The sequence below is a fragment of the Oncorhynchus kisutch genome, linkage group LG15 (genome assembly GCF_002021735.2).
Source record: "Oncorhynchus kisutch isolate 150728-3 linkage group LG15, Okis_V2, whole genome shotgun sequence".
In the NCBI taxonomy this organism is placed as follows: Eukaryota; Metazoa; Chordata; class Actinopteri; order Salmoniformes; family Salmonidae; genus Oncorhynchus; species Oncorhynchus kisutch.
The window spans coordinates 18,677,938-18,685,265 of NC_034188.2; the positions used below are offsets into that span (position 1 = coordinate 18,677,938).

At 38.4% G+C, this 7,328-nt stretch overlaps 1 long non-coding RNA gene across 1 annotated transcript; it reads right to left on the reverse strand.

Annotated features, from left to right (window-relative positions):
• Window positions 1–3,545: 3,545 nt before the first annotated feature.
• LOC116353575 (uncharacterized) lies at window positions 3,546–6,716 on the reverse strand. The gene is made up of 2 exons (XR_004202990.1): window positions 6,582–6,716; window positions 3,546–5,197 (listed from the first exon to the last, which is right to left on the reverse strand). It is a non-coding gene; the product is annotated as an uncharacterized LOC116353575 (long non-coding RNA).
• Between the last annotated feature and the right edge of the window lie 612 nt (window positions 6,717–7,328).

Below are 7,328 nucleotides of genomic sequence, written 5' to 3' on the forward strand. Positions count from 1 at the left end.
TACGGTTCTATTTGGGTTGTCTAATCCATACATGCTTTGAGCGCATAACAGCTCAAAACCTGTGTAACCATGGAAAAGGTTTTCTAATTCAAGATACATGTTCAAGGTCTTAGTGGCTATAACAAAGGTTGGATTAAATTGCTGGCTCAAGGCACTGTCTGACTATATTATTTTAATTGGATGGTTAGTTAGAAGCAACAGATAAAGCTCCTATGTTTCCACCAAAGCCCTACACTGGCACAAATAAATGGTTAAAACATGGTTGAGGGATGCTGAGAAAGTTAGAGAATGTGAGCCAGAGGGCTGAAGTAGAAAAGTGTGTGGGCTTATGCATGTGATACTGTAGCTAGCTGTAAGAGTCAACTCTACGTGATTTTGTATTGTTGAAAAGGGCTTGTAATGGGGAGAAAGAAGAGTGGAAGACTCCATCCTAAATGGCACACTACTTTTGACCAGAGCCCTATAGAGTCCTCTTTTGGCATCATTAGGCAGCTTTTCAGGAGATGTTATGTTCTGAGGGACATGACAGTCTGGCTCATATTTATGCCGTCCCCTGTAACACTGAGGAGTAGCACTCTATGGAGCATCTAGGAGATGATCTCCTCTCCTCTGTCACTTCTGTCAATCAGCTCCCCTCCTCTTCTTTCTCAGCAGGGGGATGTGGTGTGCTCAAACTAGGTGTGATGGATATGCAAGGCCTACAGGTGATTCATGTTAGATCAGTCATCCTTCAACAGAGCAGTACTGCCCTGTTTTACCATTGCTTTGTTTCTGTGTTGAATGAACAGCATTATCTGAGTTTCTGTTGAGGAGCCTGAGTTACAGCCTACATTTAAATGTAAAGATTCATAGGAAGAACCTATGGAAATTAATGTAAATTAATCTTCTTATGATGTGATCAAGGTCAGCCATCTTGGTCAGGGAGTTGGTCAACCATGGTTTTCCAGTGCCATGATAAGATATTGTGTAAAATAAGGAATTTGAATCATTTATCTGCACTGTATGTTTGTTAGCCAGAATGTTTAAGAGGAATGATTCAATACATGTTTCAAATTAACTGCCAATATGCTAGCCTGGGTACCAGTCTCTTTAGCTAATCTACTCCATGTCATGTGCCAAAGAGCCTTTGGCAATGACAAGGAGTGGCAAGGAGTGGAACGTTAGTTAAAAAGACAGGTACTCAAACTATCAACATGCCAACATTCCATTCAAATAATGCAGTCAATCCACAGCCATGCTGACTTAAATCAGTTGATGATATGACTTAGACAAGTTGTAAATGCAACAATGTGTATCAAATAGCACTCACAGCTTTACAAGAAAACACAAATGGACACATTTATGATCTGTTTACATATATTTTAGAGGCTATTTATATAGAAAATGTGTATAAATCCAGTATAAACGGTATTTATAATGATATGACAATATTTTATGTTGACAATAATTATATTGTCCGAGAGTAGGTAGCCTAGTCAGGGAGTAGGTAGCGGCAGGTAGGCTAGTGGTTAGAGCGTTAGGCCACTACCCGAAAGGTTCTACCTCTGAACAAGGCAGTTAACCTACTGTTCACCGGTAGACCGTCATTGTAAATAATAATTTGTTCTTAACTGACTTGCCATGTTAAATCAAGGTTCAACTTTAAACATATATATATTACACAACTTCTGATATATCACATGCTTTACTTTTATTTTCCTGCATTGAGTAAAATCAGGATTATGTCTCTACTGCCATTCATTCCAATTAGACTGGTTTGTATTTCTCCCTGACCAATATGACTGCCTTTTTCACCCCATTCTGGAACTTTGAGGGTTTATGACATAACTCTAGTAGGCGAATTAATAGGTAAAGCGGTTAATGGAACGCAGACCGTGGGATGGACTGGTGCACATTCAACAAATCTGATTAAACAAAGTGAATATTCGTAACAATCAATCAGGATTTATGCATTGTAAAAGGGCCCACTGTGTGGCTACTAACGTCCGATTTGAATATATTTGACTGTTTTAGCTGCATAACATTTAGTAGTCCCTTTTCAGGCTTAGAAGTGACTGCTAAATGCTAACTCCCGTTCGTATAAGGGGGAAGCATAGCTAGCATTGAGAAATCGGTGGTCGTTTTTAACTGTAGTGCAGTTTATTGTTGATGATGACATGAACCTGTATTGGGATTGACATACAAGTATTATACTCCGTTTCTACATAGTGTGAAATACACATATAAACAATAGCTGTAGTCCGGTCCTCCCCAAGAGGCACAGTACACCTGTAGATAAGAGTTCACAATGGAATTTGCTAACATGAAATTGCAAACTAAAACGGATAGTATTCATTTCAAATCTAGCACCTTCAGATATGCCTACTGAGGCATTAAACTGTTTCACATAATCGAATCAACATACGTAAAACATAATGTAATGAGCCGGGTACCAAAAAGAGGTTTGCTATAGTTACCTGAAACTGGAGTCTCCATTGCCCATTTCGACCCGGGGTGCAGAGACTGAAATGACGCGCGCACCTCGTGGCAGCTGGGAGTCACCGGTACCTGTCCGCCCGGTAGGGTGGACGGCAGGCACAGGGCGCACAGAAAGAGCACGCCAGACAGCGGAAAACCGTCCATGGCTCACCCGCACAAAATGTAGCCGATTTGTAAACTTAGTCCGTCACTGCAGTTCCTTGCATAAAATGTCGAGTGCCAGGTCAGTACTTAACCCACAGCAAGATTAACGACCACTGACTAACTGAACAGCGCACTCGTAATGTTGCTTTGGATAGGTAGCAGCGCAGCTCCTGACCCCTATTTGATAAAGAATCCTTCCGCTCTTCCAATCAAAAAGATCACCAACGCCGCGAAATTGCATGTCCTTCTGGGGTGCTGATGTAAGGTATTTCCTCACAGAGCGTCTCATTCAAGTTCTACTAGAAACTCGTAGGTATATCTGCTGTTGTTATTTATAATGTTCGGGTAAAGCGGGACATTGGTGTTGATAAAGTTGTAAATCCCCCTTACTGCTTGCTCTCAACTTGCTCGGTCAGGGTGGATGAGCACTGAATCAAGACTGCGCGTTATCGCTCTTAATTAAGAGCGCGCGCCACAAACCGGTACCGTTCGCTTTATCCTATGAATTCTCACATACTGTATATTCAATTGATAACCGTAAAACAATTTTGCCTATCTGAGGATCTCAACTGTTTATTGGCTTATAAAATAAGGTTAAAGCAGAAATGGTGCTCAATGCAAGACTGCACTTCATAAGAATTATTTTACAATTTGACTGAATTGTGTGCCAGTGTTTATACATGCTGAAAAAATACAATAGTAAAATGGAATAAGTGCCATGTTGTTCTATTAGAATTTCCAGATGCATTGTATCCATTAAACAATGTCAATCATTCAAGCATGCATTTACATATTTCCAAACATTACTGCTTAATCGGTGTCCAGGAAAACGGCCCCAAATTGTCTACAAGGTTGCAGGCATCAGGATTACAGCACATGGATTTAGCCCAATTAACAGCTGGAATAATTACACTCTTAAATCCTTTCAGTGTCCCCAAAACCCATTGACATGGTAGTTTTATTGGCAACCATGTGTGGCAAGCATCATTTCAAATTAACTCTGAAAACAATAATTCCATGGTGATGAGATTTTAGACATAACACATTTCTTTCTTTATAAATCTTATGCATATAACAATAGGCCTTCCAAAGTGTAATTAAACATACCACAAACATGTTCAAGTCCTAGGTAACAATGTGTACCTACACTGTAATTGTGTTAAGGTACCATGGTAATATTCTCTGTCAAATCCCGAGTGCTACTGTAGTTTGCTTTCTGCTTTTCTCTTGTTCAAGTGTACAGCAGTACCCCATATGCACCTACTGCCATCTAGTGGGGTACTGGCTATAGCCACAGCTTCCACAGCCTGGTCCTATGAAGGATACAAACTTCTACAGATGTTGCATTTGTAAAGGAAAAGCAATGACAGAAAAAACCCTTCAACGTTCTTTTATTTCAGCAGCTGAGTTGATTGTTTTAAATTTAGAGAAGGAACAGAGTGGATAAATGGCACTCTGCTGCTGCTCACAACATCTGGCGGACTACAGATGTATACTGTGCATCTTTTGGTTGATTTTGGCCACCATTAACATTGCGAACTCTTCCACCCAAAAACAGCAAGACAAACAACAAGCTAAACTGCTTGCCAAGCAAATCCATTCTTCCAACCCACACAGACATAACACATCCCCATGCTTGCCATCCCCGAGACCAAGCCCGCAATAACAGCTGTGTTGACAGATTGTCTGCTGCATACTTAAACATAGCAGAAGTGTTCAACTTGAACATGAGGATATTGTAGTTTTCTGAACAATATAAAACAATACAAGGGGACCCAGGGGAACAGAAGCTCTTCTCTTGTTTGTTGAGTCTCTCAGGTACAGAGAGTTTTGCATGGATTTGCACAGCAGAAATTTTCAGAAGCTGAAAGCAAACCTGCAAAACTCACAGTAAACCCATGAAGTGCCATGGATGGATCTCTTCAAGATGGTCTCAGTAGTGCGCTTCAAAGGGAGGGTGACCGGCAATACTTGAAGTGCACACACTGCAGTAGGTCCATTTAAACTACCTGCACTGTGAGCACTTTGGAACTGCCAGGACAATACAACATAGAATATTCTAGAACTTGGAATACCCCAACAAAACTTGACACAAACTACAAAAAAAGGCTGATAACTTATGACTCAGTACCAGAAATATGAAAGAACATGCAATGAGGTAGTGGTGTTTACTTTTTATACTAAAACATTTTCAAAATATAACACTTAATTCCAAATTGTGACATATGCTAGCTCACAGGTCAGAAATTAACAGTGACAGGAAACAGATGAAACTGCTGTCACCAAATGTCCAGAGTTGGGATACAAGTGCTCCAGCCAGAAGGAGCAACTAGGGCAGTAGATACTAAACTATTTCACTAACTACACTAGATGCACCTTAGCTGGAGAACCAGAATAATTAGTGGATAAATGGCACACTACTGCTGCTCACAACATCTGGCGAATTACGGATGTATACTGTACAGAACCAGAATAATTAGGGTTGGGAAAACAGTCAATCTTTTTTTCGATGAGGATTGGATGGCGTAATTCTGAGTTTACTTTCCATTTTAGAAGCATTGTATTTGAAGATCACCTATAAAGAGAAGCAGAAGAACACATTTTTAAGAACCATCAAATCTACGTTTATTTGTCACGTGCACCGAATACAACAGTGAAATGCTTACTTACAGGCCCTAACCAACAGTGCAATTTTTAAAGTAAAAAAATAGGTATTAGGTGAACAATAGATAAGTAAAGAAATAAAAACAACAGTAAAAAGACAGTGAAAAATAACAGTAGAGAGGCTATATACGGTAGCGAGGCTATATACAGGCACCGTTAGTCGGGCTAATTGGGGTAGTATGTACATGAATGTATAGTTAAAGTGACTATGCATATATGATAAACAGAGAGTAGCAGCAGCGTAAAAGATTAACCACTTCTGAACAAAAGTCTCAATAGAAAAATCTAACAAATCACCAAAGTGTGGCTATTGCGAAGACACTTAACATAATACAATTGAAATGTTCTTACAGAATCGTAGCATAAACAGGGTGAAAGATGCAACAAAATAGTAACAAATATTTATTTCAAATACACGTGTTATTTAGTTAGGCTATTATGAACTTAATAACACGTCGTTTGTCTATTTAAATCAAATACAAGATTTGGCAAAAGAAAGCTAAAACTGTGATTTGCTCTTTACAATCAGGATAACGCATGGAGAGGGAAGCAAGGGCAGGCGCCATGATAAATTCAAACAGGGATTTTTTGGTTAGGTTGTGATGCACTCTGGGCTAGCCTACTCATTTGTGCGATAGAGGGAAATACAGGATCAATTCGATACATACCCGTTACCTGCCTTTACCTTACTAACTGATTTCCTTAGTATCTTTACCTAACCTAAGTATAGAGCAGTAACGTTATATCCATATAGCCTAAAGGTGCCATAACATTTTGCTTGTGTAAGGGGCTTCATTAGCCTACAACCTTTCCAAACGTTGACTTGGAATCTAAATAGAAATACCAATGTGCTAGTTTATACTTTAAATTAATTAATGATACAACAGGTGGCTTGTTAAATCATTTAATCTGTTAGTGCAGGAATATGGCCATAAATGCTCATACTATCGAATTAGCCATAGCAACCTGTGGCTAACATTTTATCCGCTAGTTTTGGCTACTTGCGAGTTATTGCGCACTGTATAGGGTGTTTATTTGACTGACCAGCTTTATACATTCTACGATTCAAAAAAAAAAGCTTTTAGATGACTCATATATACCATGTTGAACATATAACAATCTATACTTGTGGTTAGCTAAACTAGTCTGCCAGCACAAAAAGCATGACCATCGTGCGCAAAAAGGTTTGAAACTTTTATTCAACAGATTGAATAAAACTATCCCTACATTGCCTAAAGGACATTTTGATTTGTTAAATTAGTTAATAAACAAATAATCTTGATTGTTCATATTACCTTTAAGTTGTTTTGAATCTTTACTGGTCGGAGAGTTTTACGAAAGAGGCGCGAACGTATCGTCATGTGATGTGATGTGATGTGCATTTCTCGAGTCCCCACTCCCCAACCAAACCCTTTCAGCATGGGAACCACATCCGCTATTAGTCACAATTGCATAATTAACTCAAACCTTAATTGCAGATTAAATAACAGTAGCCTACAATTTGATCCAAAAACTTTCTTTCCAAAAGAAACGTTGCGCGCAGTGATCTGTGTCTACAAATAACTTAATGTTTGAAAATATATGTTGTAATAGATTGAATGTGTTAATCTTGATTAATTACTTTAATTTAAGTTATTGTATAATTACTTTAATTTGAAGATATTGTATATATTCTAAAGAAAAAGCTTTAGACTAGCATGAAATAGCCTTCTGAAATATTTATAAACGAAAAAAATAGACAAAAAAATATTAAACTTCTAAATAGACAATGAAATATCTATACACACCATAAGGAATAAGCCAAATATTACACTAATAACTTGATAAAACATGTGGTTAAAACACTATTTCTATGCATTTTCATACAGATTATGTGTCCTTTAATGAATACTTACCAAGTAAATAAGGGAAGGTAAAACGCACACCTAATTTGTCAGCCTGTGAATTGTGGTGGCGCATTACAAAACAGAAGCAACAACTATTCTCAAACATAAGCGAGTGCTCTTATTAGTATAATGTACCTTGCCACGCAGATGTTGTAT